Source organism: Lepidothrix coronata, unplaced genomic scaffold (genome assembly GCF_001604755.1).
Source record: "Lepidothrix coronata isolate B3197 unplaced genomic scaffold, Lepidothrix_coronata-1.0 Scaffold253, whole genome shotgun sequence".
In the NCBI taxonomy this organism is placed as follows: Eukaryota; Metazoa; Chordata; class Aves; order Passeriformes; family Pipridae; genus Lepidothrix; species Lepidothrix coronata.
The window spans coordinates 35147-51649 of record NW_016690433.1 but is presented as its reverse complement, the minus strand read 5'-3'; the positions used below and the strand labels follow the sequence as shown (position 1 = coordinate 51649).

At 38.5% G+C, this 16503-nt stretch overlaps 1 long non-coding RNA gene across 1 annotated transcript in view; it reads left to right on the top strand.

Annotated features, from left to right (window-relative positions):
- LOC108507360 overlaps positions 1-16180 on the top strand; it is a 145816-nt gene extending 129636 nt beyond the window's left edge. The window contains exon 3 of the long non-coding RNA XR_001878094.1: positions 16077-16180. This is a non-coding gene — a long non-coding RNA (uncharacterized LOC108507360). The remainder of the gene's footprint in view (positions 1-16076) is intronic.
- The last annotated feature ends 323 nt before the right edge of the window (positions 16181-16503 follow it).

Here is a 16503-nt window from a genome sequence, read left to right as displayed (position 1 = left end):
AACCACACAAGTGGACTTGACAGTTACTTGGAAAATAATTGGGTTTTGTCACTGATTATTGTCACAGATAATGAAGATTCTTGTTCTGATTAGTACTTGACTGAAAAAAAGAAAAAGTTAAAGATAAGACTTGAAGGAGTTTAGCTATCACATATGAAAGAAAAGTAATTAAAAAATGTAGGGATAAAGACCAAGCCACATCTCACTAAGATACTTTTGATTTTTTTTTTTCAAAATGCAACATTTTTCTGCATAAATCAATACCTGATTACAGCTAAAACATGGAAAGCTCAAAAATCATTTTACCTTCAATAACCATGTAAAACTACAATACTTTTAATATCTGCTTGGACTCTATTTGAAGAAATAACGTGAATTGAAAAGACTGCATATGGCTGTATTCTTTGAATTCCTTTAGCAATAAAAACAACTTTAGGTCATCTTCTTGTAATGAGGAACTCGGTTTTTATTGATGCAAGTGAAAAATATGAAATCCAAGAATACATTAGGAGGAGTGGGACAATTTTGTAATTGTCCTTTTTTCTTTCCCTGCTATAATGTTAGTGTTGTAAGATGTGTCAACCTGAGGTACAAATTTGCTACTTTTCTCATTACTAAACCAGTAAAAGAACTTCTGTGTAATAGCAAATAAGGTTTTTCATGATTAAAATTCTTACAAGATTTCAGTTGGATACTTCTCTGGTCAGATGGAAAAACACTCTTCAGAATCAGTTGAAATACTATGCAGAGATTAAATTTCTTTCCTTTTTTTTTATTACTTTATTTGTATCTATATTTTACTCTTGATGTTATATTTGCTAAAAAGGTGTTTTTTGAGCCTTCTTGTATTTTGACTTTTATTTTTACAGACACAGAATTCCCAAGTAGCTGATCTTCTCATCCTGTGTCTGGAAAATTAAATCTAAAGTTAGTAGATACAATTAATCTGGATATAAGAAACTTGGTGGTTCTCTGACAGAAGAAAGATTTAATTTCTTTTTAGAAAATGAGGTACAGTTCAACATATTTTCTGATATGATTTGCAGTGCAATGTTCTGGAATGTGCCACTGCAAAACATGTAGCAATCTTGCCATTTTACCAATTCTTCTAGGAGAATTCAGAAAACTAGTTTCTTAATCCAAGGGATAGAAATAGATTGGAGAGTGTGTAGATCATGTACTATAAGTTGGTGGGAAAATGTTCTTAGGTTGAAGAAAGGCAAGGAAAGGGAAAGAAAGAAAAGTGTAGCTGGAAATTTCTCTCTTAGGCTTTGGTTTGGAGTACATGTGGTCCCTCTTTTTACTCTGGAACTAATCCTGGCTTGAGACTCACTAGTCTGTGTGAGGAACCCGTGGGAACTGCTGTGCCATACAAAGTGGTTGGCATCAAGACTTGCAGGGTGCTTGGTGCAGCAGCATTATTTCAGCAAAACCTAAGAATTCCTTTTAACAGTACAATGCAAATTCAGGATCACCTAAACTCTCTGCTCATGCAGTATTTGGTTGTTTTTTGGTTGAGTTGTTTTTTGGTTTTCTTTTCTTTTCCTAAAAGCTTTTGCGTCTAGGAGTGGATAAGTATGAATGCTATGCACAGTTTTATTGCAAAATGTCATCAACATCATCTTTTGGGAAGCAGTGACCTTGACTTTTCATCTTGAGCACGGTACATTTCAAAGTGGAAAAGAGAGACTTCTTTACTTGTATGTCTTCCTTTCAAGTTGAGCACTGGGTTGAGTAGAGTATTGGGTTGCAGCAGCTTTACTTAGTAATTGGGATTACTGTGAGGCAAGGATACGGGCAATAACCTACCACTCCAGAGCAGCAGAGTATGTTGATGGTGAGCTATTTTTCTGGTAATCTAATGTGAATTATAGTGGTTTTAGTAATCTCAGACTTGTGAGAAGAAATGAGAGTAAAACTCAGGAATTTCTGTCCTATCATTCAATAAGTACTGTTGCACCGTTAAAAAGACCAGAAGCAAACTGTGGAAGACAGTTGTTCAGAGTGGAGTTTCCCCCCTTCTCCTAAACGAGGTGCATGTTTCTTCATTAGAGCTTGTGTATAAGGAAAACAGCCACAGATTGGTTGCACATTAAATTGCTGGAGAGAGTATCATGAGTTTACCAAGTCATTTCAATGTTCAACAGTTCTGTAAAGATAGGCTTCTTTTAAGTAAAAGCCACTGTCAAAGTCATGACCATTATAAAATTCTATTCTGTGCACCAGAGCAAATCTCAGTCTCAGCTAACTCTGCTTTGAAATGCACCTCACTTATATTTCCGAGTAAACAACCAACAGCTACTCCCTCTGCCTGAAATAAGATGATTTTACTTGGTTGAAGACTTATAAGCCCCACCTGGGAGCTTGCATTGCTGGACCCTTACTGTTACCCATCATGTGTTTCCTTACACTGCTTTTTTTCTCTTTCAGAGTCGTATGTTTTTAAATAGGTGACATTTTTTAAATATAATGCATATATAAGTGTTTGAGGCATCAACACACTTTTCATAATTTCATACTGCTTTCTGAATTTACAGGCTTATTAAAATGTTCCCAATTGTTCCTTTTGTTTGCTGGACTGAGAAAGATCTGTACTCATACTGTGTAACAAATAATAATAGGGCCTTGAAAAGTTGACTTGTTTGAAGTTATATGGCAGGGGAAAAAAGTTTTGTAGATGGAATTTATTTATTTCCCCCAAGGTACAAAGGCTGTCCTTGAATATTACTAGCTATTAAAATATAACCACCCTGTGGTTTAAACTGATATTCCCATTAATTTAGCTCCCCATAAGAAAACTGTACTACTTAAAGGAATAGTTGACACCAGAAGCAGTTTTCAGCAGTGCTTTGACAAACATACTTCCAGAACAGTACCAGTATCGAGCAATTAAGTATGCTTGCTTCTCTTTTTACATTATTTTTGCTTCATGGGTGTTGACACTGGGATTCATTCACTGACTTAATGTAGAACAAGATTATGACCTTATTCCTGAACTGTAAAAAAGCACATACAGACAATTTATTTTTTTCTTAAAAAAATAAAATAAAATATAGGAATATGTTAACGTTCAGAGTTGAAGCAGCTAGTGTTCCTGTCTGTAAGCGATATATTTGCTTGGCTGGCAGCACTGTTTTAAAAAAATAAGAGGACATGAAGTACTGCCTTAATGCCTGTTGGAGGTAAGCTATGTTTTAACAAGGTTTACAGAGGAGGGGAAGATGTCTGTAGGACCAAGACCCTTATGCTGAAAGAAAGATGGCATAGGTAGTGCTGAAAGGGTGATGATGTAGCTCTGTGCTCTCTCAATAACCTGGTCAGTGCAAGGACAGTCTCTTTCCTGTGGATAGGGATGGTTAAGGGATGCATTATCTTTGGAACACGAAGCAAATTTGGAGCATATGTGCAGAGTAACACCTTGCTCTCCTTTCTGCTTCAGAGGTCAGTTCAACAACATGTCATCTTTAGTAGAGTTCTTGGCAAAGCCAGTGTTAAGTTGTAAATCCTGAAACCAACTGATTTCTCCATTGAAATATATTTACAAAGGTTGATGGTGTTATGATTTTCTGTCTGTCTAACTATATAACATTAACTGTTCCTGTATCTAACATCAGACTCATTTTCTCATTATAAATACTTAATACTTAGATTTCTGTTCATAAACATTGCTAATTAAACAATAGCTAAACAAGTCAGGTAGAGTTACAGGAATTACTTCTGTTGCTTTGGCAGACTTGATAAAAGCTTTTGAAGTCTAGTTTAGCAATCAATGAATTTCAGACCATTTTCAGATGACTATGAAGAGTGTGATATCTGTGGGCTTGGAAAATCTTCAGGATCTTGACTGCATCACTGCTTTATAAGAAGGAAAAGGCTAGGTTTTCATTAAGACTCTTGACTTAGTTTTGGGTGGAATCCAACTTGCCTAAAGTTACCTGTCTAGGTGTTGGATGTTTAATCTAAATCAGCCATTGTGCATTTTCGGATGATCCTGGTGAGAAGCTGCTGTGAAGGATGATTCACATCAGAATAAAGTAAGTAGTTAAGTTACGTGGTATCAACAGCCCTCTTTAGGGCATTTCTTACATCTCTGGGAAATTGAGCCATAGGGATATTGCTGAAGGAAAAGACGCATTGTTTTTTAGAATTGATGCAGTTACCATTTTTGTACCACTGGAGTGGTATTATTCCTCCTGAAGTCAGTTAATTCAAAATTTACCCATAGTGACCCTTTTTTTGCAAGATAAAAAAAAAAAGATGCAGTAAGTCCTGTTGCTTACTCTGCATTGGCACTTTGTTCTACTGATGTAAGACTGCTGTCTGAGCTCAGCCTTCAGTGTTTTCACTCTGGCTTTGGCTTTTTTTCCTCTTGCTGCATTTAGAAAAATAGCTGAGCTTTCTGTCTCATTTTCTGTTATGTCAGCAAGATGCAGAATTTCTGTAATTACATTGTTAGCTTGTAATAAATCAGGACCTTACTTGACTTACGAACCCCACGAAGATGATCACAGAATGTTTGTCTGTAAAGTCTTTATTAAGTAATTTAAAATCTTATCCCAGTGAGAGCCTTGCTTGGGCTGATGGGGTGCTAATTTTATGTTGCTTTCCAGAGGCAGCAAATGTCATAAGGCAATGCTGCTAAAGATCTTAATTGTCTCCATACATCCTCGTGTTCTTTAATGCCTCTAAATTAATTATGAGTTTTAATATTAAGTCTTGGATTGTGTTATTTCAGCAGAAACATAAAGCTAATGTGATTGTGTACCATAGGAATGGAAGTACCTGTGTTTTTAAGGATTATTCCACCAACATTGCAATTATTCAGTAACTGTCTGGTTCGGAAGGTTCACAAAACATTTTGCTCAGAAATGAGGGCTGTTGCCAATAGCTTAAGTGCCTGTAGAAACAGAAAATATGTTAAATAAAACTTATTTGCAGCAAAAACACTGTATCTCATATTAAAGGGAAAGGCAATAATAAACAAAGTCAAACTCAACAGTCCCTGCCAATCTAACCTGGCTACTTTTCTTCCTACCTTCACAATTCATTATTGGCTTAAAGATTATTTTATTATTTTATTTTATTTATGCTGGGGTTTATTTTTTTTACAGAATCTAAGTAGGTACCTGAAAATTGTGGTATTGCTGCCAGCATTGGTTCACATTACTTTGAGATTGGTTTTGTATTGTTAACCTTTTCTTGAAGAGAAAAATGGTTTTCCAGTATACTTTCTCCTCAGCCTGTAGCAGGAAAGAAAACACATATGAATCCTCTCCCCAATTTCGGAAGCTTCTCAATTTTCTGAAATATTTAAAAATCTAAGTCACCTCCAGTCATATCATCTATCAAAAATCCCGTGTCATTTTCTTTACTTCCCAAAGCATCACTATGAAAACTGTATATACATGAAAAATAGAATCATCGTGCTTTAGGGAAGATGAATTCTATTGCAAATGTACAGAAACAGCACTACTGCTCTTTAATTAAATTGAAATACAGAAGAAAACGTGCATAGGTAAAACCCATGGTTATTCCAGCTAGAAAATGTGGCTTGGGTTGCCATCAGTTCTCAAGAGAAACATGTATTTTTACATTTTGTCTAGATGACAGCACTTCCATTACTATGATGACCTGTGAAATCACAGAATAGCAAAGCACTGCTGTAACGCAGGAGTGATTATAGTGAAGCAGTCGGAAGTGCCTGCTCTTATGATATTGCTTGTGGAATTCAAAGCCTATGGGCAGTGCACAGACCTTCTGATCTGCATCAGTTCTCTGCCCTGGTTCGGGTATAGGTCATGCTGCTACTTTCATAAATACATCCCATTAGAGCTTAATCTCATGTATCACTAAGTTTATATACTTCTAGAGTCGTTTACAGTGTCTTACTCATATTAACTGGTCTGAGTAAATGTATATCTGCAACAGATGTTGATTACTACTGCCCTTGGTAGTAATCAGTTCCAAGCTTTTTCTAATATGCAGAATTAAATAAATCCTGTGCAAAGCCAAACCTGTATTATCTGAGCAGGAGAGTTAAACCATGATAGGAAAGCCACTGGCTTATTTCCCCTGGGCTGTCTGTCTAGTTTTAGTAAAGTGCTGGGATGATATAGTGTACTTTGGAATTTTGGGAATCTGATTTGCTGATTAAATGCTGAAATTCATGACAGAATGTGGCATGACACAAAGGTTTCATGCCAGGGGTTTTATCTTCCCATGTATCATTCTTTTTTTTTTCCTTCCTCATCCCTTCTCCTCACCAGCTAAAAGCTGTTTAGCTTTTTGGTTTGTATAAACATTCAAACAAAATTCAGAATATTGATAAAGAAAGAAATGGCTGAGCTACTTTTTCGAGGTTCTGTACTGAAGTTCTGTATACTAATTCAATACAAAATGATAACAGATCTTTAGCTGCACAGAAAACCACACTGCAAGTGATCTACAGAGGTTAACAGATTTTCAGACATGGGCAAAGGCATGTTAATATCCCAAAGTATACTTATGATATTCCCCCATAGGGAGTCAGGAGTGTTTTCCCACAGTGAACCTTTCTCTCAGACTTTGCTCCTCAGCCCTGATGTCTGTGTGGCTGTTCACAATAACAGAGAAAAACAGCAAGTAGGAAGCTGCATTCTTAGCAGTGAGAAAGTTAAAAGTCAAAATCAGCAGCTTTTCCTACACTGGTTTCTGTTATATTAGATGTTGCTGTAGTCTGTAAAATAGTATATGTATTCAGTCCTGGGGCTGAAGTACAGTTAGGCTTTTATACAAAGAAGTGCTATTCCTTCCTGTTATGCAATGAGACCTAAAATGGGCAACCTGCCCCTTTGAACACTGGCATCAAAGAGAGAAATGACTGCCAGACTATGCAAAACTGTCCTTGCTGGGTAGCAGAAACCTCCCAATAAAGCCTGGAGTTGTGATCGACACCAATTCCTTGGGCATTTTGTACTGTATTAGTTCAGTGGGTTAGTGTGTGGCGCTAGTAATGCCACAGTTGCAGGTTTGATCCCTGTATGGGTTATTCACTTAAGGGTTTGACTCGATGATCCTTGTCTCAGTCCCTTCCAACTCAGAATATTTTGTGATTCTCTGTGTAGCTTGTGGATGTTACTTTGGAAACAAAAAGCAACTCCATCCAAAAAGCAACTCTTCAGGGCACTGCTTCACGGACCAGAGCTGCTGAGTTGCTTTGGTGGTGGCACAGGGGAACAAAGTCAGAGTCTGTAGTCAGTGCATGGTATCTCCTCTCTGCCACTCCTTCTTTGTGATTCTTCTGTTCCAACCTTGAGTCTCCACAGGCTTCTGCCCTTCAGGATGAACCTACTCCAGCCTGTGCTCTCCCTGGGCCACAAGTCCTGCAGGGTATGGCCACCTGCTCCTGTATGGACTGTGTGGAATTGCTTTGTTCTTTTCTAAAGATGTTTTCTCTGAGGCAACGCCAGTGCGGCTGCAGGGCTCATCCATGCCCTGCAGTGGGTACCTTGGAGCCAGCTGGAATAGGCTGTATCTGGCATGGCATCTCTCCTCACAGAGGGCCCTGCAGCATGAACATGAATCCCCAGAGCAGAGGTTTTACTGGAGGTTGTGTCAGCACTGCTGTGTTTGCTGCTGTCCCTGGGGCATGCAAGGCTTTCTTCCTTCCTTTCCCAGGGACTCTCTGGGTGCCTAGGAATAGCCACAGCCACAGGAGATGGTGTGGACACCTCTGTCGCATTGTCCCAGGGTCCTGACCCCCATCATGGGAAGACACTTGCTCTACAAGAGCTGAAATTGAGGCTGGAGCTGGGCAGGCACCCACATGCCAGATTGTCGGCTCCACAGAGCTGTGCTGTGGGAGATGGCAGGTTTAGAGCCAGCGGTTGTATGGTCGAGGTGGCCCTGGCCTTGGGCCACACCTTTATCCCGTGGCATTTTTAGAACGATTTCTGAGCTGTAAGGGTTTAAAATTATTTTTTAATTTAAAAAAAGGAGAAAAAAAATTCTTCAGTTCTGCAAATAGATTTAGTGAAACGTCTTGGATAAAGAGGTTTAACTCCGGTAAGAAGCAGTTACAACTGTTGTTGGGTCTGTAGCTCTTGATTATAGAGGGAGCTGGACATTTAACATTTCATTTGCCCAGAGGGATAGTTTTATATGTTTGAATATAAAAGCTGCACTGAAGCCACTGTCTGGGTTCATTTGAGAGGTTATTAAAGGTTCGCATATACATACTGTTAACTCTTGGTATGGAAGGGTGGATTTTTGGTATGTGAGTGTGGGAGATAATTGCATCTCTTGCCAACAGCTTCTCTCTTCTCTGTGCTTATAAGCATCTTCATTAATCCTATAAATTCTCATCAGAAGTTTCATTAGGACATTTGTTGGGTAATTTTGTATATCCTTGATAGAAACTTGAAGTTTAGAAAGAAATTCATGATTACTGAGATTTTCCTTTATTGCCTGGCAGGCATAGTTAGTAAAGGCCAAATTACGAACCATTTCCTACCTGGATACTCCAGTGATCAAGCAGCACATTTCCATTAACAGACTTACCATCCCTTTTCAGGAAAGTCCATCTGCTTCCAACTGATAAAGCAGCATATCATTCACTGTGCCTTCAGCTGCCTCATATGATAATATAAAATTTTACTCATGCTTTCCCACTTTCTCAGCTTTAACACCAGACATGTATATTGTGTGCATAAGTCACACACAAGTATTTCTTCAAATGTTTAAATGTCTAATGTTTCAAGAGATTTATTTTTTCCCCTCTGTTTAGAGTAATCAGAGAAACTGAAGAACACAGGAGGCAGAAATATTTTTATCAGTTGTAGAGATTGGTGGAGAAAAGGCTGTCAGTAAGGCACTCATGAATATCTTGAGACTTTTGAGTAACTGTTAATAGTGAAACCTCTATGTGGAAGAAACGGAACAGTATGTTTGCTCGGGACATCTTTTTCAATTCAGGCTGCCTTCCTTGAGAAGGAGGTATGTGTTTTTAGCCCATAAAAAATATATATATATATATATATAGTGGAGCCTAATCTCACTCTAAATGGCTGTATGGATCAGAATATTTATCGACTAAGCAGTGAATGAAAGAGATTTGTAAAAACAGTTATTATGGATACCAAATTACGATCATGAGAAATGAATACTCAGGATTCATATGCAGTGTAATGGGTGGTGGACATGAGATACTCCTAAAGCTAACTTCATCTCATCCTAGGGCCAGCAACTAAAATACATCAGCACTGTTGACTGGTTCTTTGGTGTGGCAGCTTTTCCTGTGTTGACTCTGCAGAGTCCGTACAGCTTAGGGGTAGATGCCTGTAACTGCAAAGATATCTAAAGTTCAGTGGGACCAATTCCTAAATTATTAATGCAAATAACTGTATACCAAATAGTGAGTTTCCTGGTTCGGTCTGTTTAACCATTATTATCTTCTAGTGTCATGTAAAATTATATATGACATTTAAAAACTTCAGTGTAAAAAAAAACTTTGTCAGAGATGCTAGAAGTCAAGCATCAGTGAGCACCCAAAGGAATAAAAATCTAAATCACTTCTCGAATTTTAAAAAGCTTTCGTGGTTGTGTATCAGATACATAGAGAATTGAATAGGTATTGAAGAGCAGTTAGATTGAAGAACTCTCCTTTTTTTTCCTGATGTTTTCTTTTTTCCTAACAGCTTGTTCTGCTGATTAATTCAGACGCTGTAGTACACTTACAAGATGATTTCTATGTGAGCTGAACTGAGTTGAACAACTTTATGCTGAGCAGATCTGAGTATTTCCATAACAGCCATTCAACTTTGCCACTAAAAGACTGAAGTCGCTATTGGAGAGTGAAACAAATGTGATTTGTCTAGACTGAACAATTTTTGAGCTATGAGACTACCAAACTAAAATCATACCTGAAATGTTTGAATTTTTTTTTACCATACTTCTTCGAAATTCAAAACAAAATGAAGGCTTCTAGTTATTCAGCACCTAAAACAGAGTTGGCTAAGTCAGGACTATGAATTGATTCACCAACAATATTGTCTTAATTCAGGATGTTAATCATTAATTTTTATCTCTGTTAAACTGAATGAAAGAGGCATACAATTATTGTTTTCAGTCATTCTGAAAAACTAAAAGTTGCCAAGTTGAACAAACTTCTGTGGTATTAAATTTGTCCCAGCAAAGAACTCTGTTTTGAGCTAGATGTTGTATGTTTTCCTGTCATATCAATGGAGAGGTACTTTTCTAGGGTATAAACATTGCGGTTGCAATCTCTTACCATCCAGCTTTGATCTTGTCTTGGTCCAGAATGAGCCTAACCTCTTTCTAATGACATCCAGTGAAAGAAGTGCAAGGCAGACACACTTCTTCCAGCTTGCATACTTTTTAATGTCTGAAGTTTAAGAATCAAAATATTTTCTGCCCTTTAAGGTCCATTGGAAATAGAAGCTGCAGAGCTGATATTGTAATATGCCTTTTTTCTGATTTTTTTAGTCATCTTGATCATATTCATTAAACTATTAAAGTACCTTTTATCTATTTATATGCATCTGTATGCATTTTTGAGGATGACAAACGTGATGTGTAGTAGTGTTGATTTCAGCAAGAAAATACAAACTAAATACTAAGTCAAATTTTTGAGACCTTTTTTTTCCTTCCAATTAGGCAAAAATTGCACAAAGTTCATTTAAAAAAAAACAACCCATGAGATCACCGTTATCTGTTGATACACAATCGGGTGAAATTTCTACCTTACTATGTATGAAGTTTTTTCAGTCTGTGAATTTTATTTCTCATAGTGAGGAACCTAATTCCTGTGAAACACTGGAACTCTTTTCTCAGTGCAGAATCAATGCATGCAGATTTGTCTTCTCAAGTAAGCAGAGCAGAAATTGCTGTATCCAGAATTTTGCTTTGTAACAAAAGTAGCTCTCCTATTTAAAGACCTTTGCTGACACCTAAGTCTCAAGTGAGTTTTTATAAAAAATAAATAAAAAGCTAACGGCAACACACAAATGTTCTTCTTGTTTTAAATAGGGATTCTTATGAATATAGGAAAGGAACCATGCAAATCATACCATGTGATTTTCAGTTATGTACCTGGAACACTGAGCACCTGCCTGTCTGGACAGCAGCATCTTTTAAGGTCTTATCACAGACGTATTTGTGGTACCACAAATTTCAGTTTCCTACTCTTCATGGTGTGCCCATATGTGCAGAGCCTAACTCAAATTCCTTGGTTTTGCTGCCCCCCAAACCACGCCCAAGCCAAAATCCTGCTAGGACCAGTCTCACAGTTTTGTAACACAGAACGAGTGCCAATGCCTAGAAGCACCCCTCAAATTAAATTTGCCAGCACAGATGTAGTAATTGAGGTCAGAGATGGCTGATGTTTGCTTAAATAGGTCCAGAATTTGTGCTGATAAGTGAGATGGTGTTTTGGGGGGTTTGTTGACATGGTTGCTTCAGATGGAGCTTGATGTTCTGCACTGTTCAAACTGAATTATCCACTGGTTTTGATAACTGCTCATAAAGAGTAGAGTTTGTTAGCTTTGTAGCTGAATATACAAACAGCACAAGCTTATATGAAGCAACTTAGTTTGTCATAAATTAAGGCAATGAGTTCCAAAGCTCTGAGTCAGAACCTGCATTGTTAAGGGACTAAAACTGGATTATTGATATTAATAGCATAAAAATAAAATATGGTAGAAAATTACTGGGAAGAAATTTTTTTATTGATAATAGCTTGAAAAGATAATTTAATAATTAATTAGTTTATTACTAAATAAAAACATAATAACTTGATGAGAAGGAAATTATTAAAATTCGTTTTTAGTTGTCAGAAACTGCAATTCCTCAACTAAAAAGAGGCTCAACTAACTAAAAAGAGGCTTCTCTTTTCAATTGTTTTGCGGTCTTAAAAGTTTACAAGTGACTTAGCTGACTTTGATAAAGAAGCAGACTTTTTAAAATTGTTTTTCTGCCCTGATAGTATAAATGAGAAATGCTTTTCAACATTTATACCTTCTGTATAAAAAATAATGAAGCAATTAATTTTTAAAGCGTTTAAGTGTTTTTAAGTGTACTTCTCATTGTCGTTTCATGTTGTTGATGGTATGTAAGCATTCCACTAAGAACCTTTAGGGACCTCAATTAAACAAAAATTGCTACATGCTGTTCAAATTGTAGTTTTACTACATGACTGAGTTGCTAGGGTGTAGATTCAGTGCTGCATCACTGGAGTGAGGTACTAAAATCAGAGCTGTTCTTTTGAGAAGTCTGGAACCATCCTTCCTGAGCCTAAAGATTGAGCTCTCCCACCAAAGGCTCCATGATGTCCTTACAGAGGTTCTGCGTCACTTTTCAGAGTGCAAACCCTTTCCAAGTTGGAGGCAGCTAAATAGTACACATGAGCTCCCTGGCTGCTCGTTGCCTATTTCTGAGAGTTTTGCTTTCTTTGCACTGTGACCCTTAGTGCAGACACGTTTCCTTGTGCTGAGCTCCCTGTGCATTGCCTATCTAGGAGCATTGGCAGGAACAGAGTTTTAGAATAGTGGTGTAATGGCTAGGCCAAGAAATGCCTAGGAAAAGAAATGTTTCAGGAAGTGGATTTGGATCTAAACATAGTTGTGGGGGTTTGACCCCAAAAATCCAATCTCCAAGCTCCCCCACAATTTGCCACAACATGGAAGAGAAGTTTTCAGACAGGCACAACTCAGTACAAGGGAATTATATCAAAATTTATTACTAACACAATAAATACTATAGAAACTAAAAAGCAAATAAATGCAGAGTATTAATACAATTTTTACCAGCCCTCGACTCTCCCACATCAGTTCAGGAGAAGTTTTCAGGGCGATAGTTAAAGTCTCTCTCTCATTGGGGTATCAGGGAAGGGGCCTTTGAACCCCCACCAATCCCTCAGCTTCTGCTGAGGTCTCCTCTTGAGCTACAAGGGAACACTTGCTTTACCAGGTCTTCATCACGAAAGTCCAGGGAGTCAGCTTTTGAATTCTTTCTCCCTGGTTCATGAAGGTTCCTCCCAGAGAGTAAGATGGTCACTCTTTCCTCTCCAGGTTGCAGGGTTTCTGGGTCTTGCTTAGTCTTTTTACCCCAAATAGTTTTCACCGAAAGTCCTTACCCAGAAAAAGACTGCTTGGTTTGACTTTTCTCTGTTACAGCTGCTGCAGCTTCTCAGCTTCCACGTGTCACGGGGAGGCATTCCTCCCCCTGCATTCTTCTTTTGGTTTTCTGCTACCCTTGTCCAAATCTCATGTAGGGCCTCCTCCAAGCCTCTCAGCCCGTCTCCCATTTTGCTTCAGTCTCAGCTCAAGGTCGCTACCTCTCCCCCACCATTATGGGGGGGAGAGGGTAGCACTGAGACTGCTTCAGTCTCTGTTCTCTACCTGGAGTTCTTCCAGCTCTGCACGATTGCAACTGCTTCTCCAGGCTCCGGATCACCCCTCGGTCCGTCTCTGGTTCGGCTCCAATGCCTTGCCTGCCTGCCGGGGCTAGCTAGCTCCAACTCCCTGGCTGGCTTCTCAAGTCCACACCACTGCCTTTCCTGGGCAGTGGGGGGGAAAAAGCCCCCTAGCCTTTTGGCCACGGGCACTCAGTCCAGTTATAATACTGTCCTGAGCTCCCCCGCAGCCCGGCTGGGGGGGGAAGAGGGCCTGGCCCCCCCACAAGGGGCCCGCAGACCTCCCTCCTCTCACCTCATGGCTCCAAATCGCTCTCACACACTGCCAACAACTTCCTTCTGGCTGTTGTAATATCCTAATTTCACAGGGGCGAAAAACAGCTCTGATTGGTCCCTCGTCGGAAACTCACCTGGGACCAACCGATTCCAGCCCCCCCGGGTGGGTGGAGTGGGGGGCGGCTCAAACCGAGACACATAGGTCTGGGCTGAGAGAGTATCAAAGGCTGTTCCTATGGAAGGGTTTGCCACACTGACACGTCCAGGTTCTTTCTAATTAAGAATTGCTTGACATTGTTTGCAAGACAAAAAATATATATTCTGGCCATATTTAATCTGATTTGCTTCCTTTCCTTTCATTGATTAAAATCTAGCCTCTCCTGTTCATTTGTTTTGGGATGTTCAGATTCACTTTCACTCTAATGCACTGCACTTCCTGACTGTGCATGGATAGTGGAGGGAATGGCTATCTTCCAGGAGAGTGTTTTACCAGAGAAGGGAGAGACCTTTGTGGTTGATAGTATATCAGAGCTGTGTTAGAAGTGCTGCGTTAGTGTGCCGCAATGTACATGGATAGTAAATGTGTATTTTCTTCTATTCTGAAAGTTAACTGGAATATAGTCTTAGCATTGTATGTTAATAATCTGAGCCTTGCTGTTGTTGTTGTGGAGTTGTTGTTGGTTTTTTCTTTGTTTTCTTTTTCTCCTGAGAAACTGAACATCTAGCATAGCCAGTGTCTTCTCTGGTCTGTTGCATCCTCTTTATAACACCTGGGAGTAAAATCCCTTGGCATTCTGGTAAAGGCTAAGACAGTGAGCAAACGTGGAACATATTGATTCAGATTCACTCTTCCGTGTTGTGCAAAGGGGTCTTGAAGCCTTAGGCTTCAATGACATGTAATAAGTGAGATAATAATGCCACATGGTTCTACTAATTATATATATTATTATATATAATAGCCCATATAATTATATTTTTATAAAATATAATTATATATTTCATGTATTTATAAAATAAATATAAATTTTAATTTAGTATACATAGAATATAATATTGTAAATAATTACATATATATGATATACATATATGGTTTATAATGAAATGAAATATGGTGGTGTAAGGCTTGATATGCAAGCAGGTAACCCCAGGCACCGGGTTGTGGCTAAAGTTTTAAAGAAAATTTATTTTAACAGTCAAGAACGTTGCAGTATGTATCTGAATGATACATGTGCTTTATGGCCTGCCTGGCCCCCCAAGTGGGAGCCTCCAGATACCTCTGTGAGAATTTTATCACTTGTAGCAAGGGAGTTCCCTCTCAGCAGACAGGTAAAGAGAACATACACAGCATCCTGCAAATTCCTTACCACATTAAAGCTTTTCCCTGGCAGCAAAAGTTTCCTTGAACGAGTGCTAAGCCCTGTGTCCTCTCTATTTCTTCCAAAGATGATCTGCTCATAGAGGTCAGTAGTTAATCCTTCTCTTAGACTTCTGACTTCAGAAATTTACAACTTCTGCAGAGGAAAGTGTGTTGATTACATTTTAATTATTAATATTTTGCTTCCTCTGACAACTTTTAAAAGCATCAGTGTATTTAATGCAGCTGAAAATATAATATGTGTTGTATACTAGGAGTTTTATTTTTCTACGTTTTTACATGAAATACAGTATTTCAAACCAGTTTTATAAATTGGTTAGCTTGAAAGACTGAATAATTTGGGGAAGAAAAAGAGACCCCAGTTCTTAATTCTGCCCTTGTGTCAAGCTGCCCCTTGATCTGAATGAGCTCAGCATCTCATCTCCCTCTGTACCTAGAGGTGCCAATTTCTGACACTAGCCAGAAAATTTGCTTTGCTGACTCAGCTGGAGACTTATAGTAATAATCTCCCCAGGAAAGTGGTGGATCACCAAACACTGGAAACTTTTAAGATTTAGCTGGACAATTTGCTGGGCCATCTTGTCAAGACTGTGTTTTTGCCGAGAAAGGTCCAACCTGGTATTCGTTGATTCTATGATTATTCACGCTGTCTTGGAGAAACTGTTATCTTCACTCCAGTTTGGTTACTGGGTTTGAAAAAATCATCTTAAAATACTGTGACTGAAGATAGCTCTTTGGAGGTAAGTGTAAGCATCCCAAAGGCTTATCAGTACCATCTTATTACCACTGCTTCAGATCTCTGTGTCATAAATGCATGCTTGAGTTGTTCTATTTTCAACTAGGTCTCTCATATTTAAAAAAAAAGAAAAACAAAAAAAAATTATTCGTCAATAGAAAATATTAATAGCATTTGTCATCTCTTGCTCCAAAGGAGGCCTTTTGGCTCATGTGTCTATGCCTCCCCCATTTTTCTGTAATCTGTTTTAATAATTGTTCTGTCTTTTGTTTTGTTCACAGCCTACATGCTGACGCAGTATCAGTTTTGTTTCCAAAAGAGGAGTTCACAGAATTACACAGTGTCTGATCCAACTAGCCGTTCTGATGATCCTCACTGGACCATGTAGGTAAAATTCAAAAAACCCTTTACACTATATCTTTGAGAGTATTCAACATGTTGGGAAACAGCTGATTTTTGGCAACAGTGCTCATTTTGTGGAGTCAGGGTCTTTTGGAATTTATAAACTATAGTATAACTTATTAAGTCCCTGCAACTTATGATGTGTTTTGTTGTCAATAGGTGCTCAAAAGTAGACTGTCATATGTCACAATGTGTTTGGTTTTCTTGCTACATCTTTTTTAAGTAGTTGTGGGTGCTGGCAACACTGTGATCCCTATCATTCCTGTAGTCATATCTGAGCTAACTTTAGCAGCAGCTGCAGTGGTG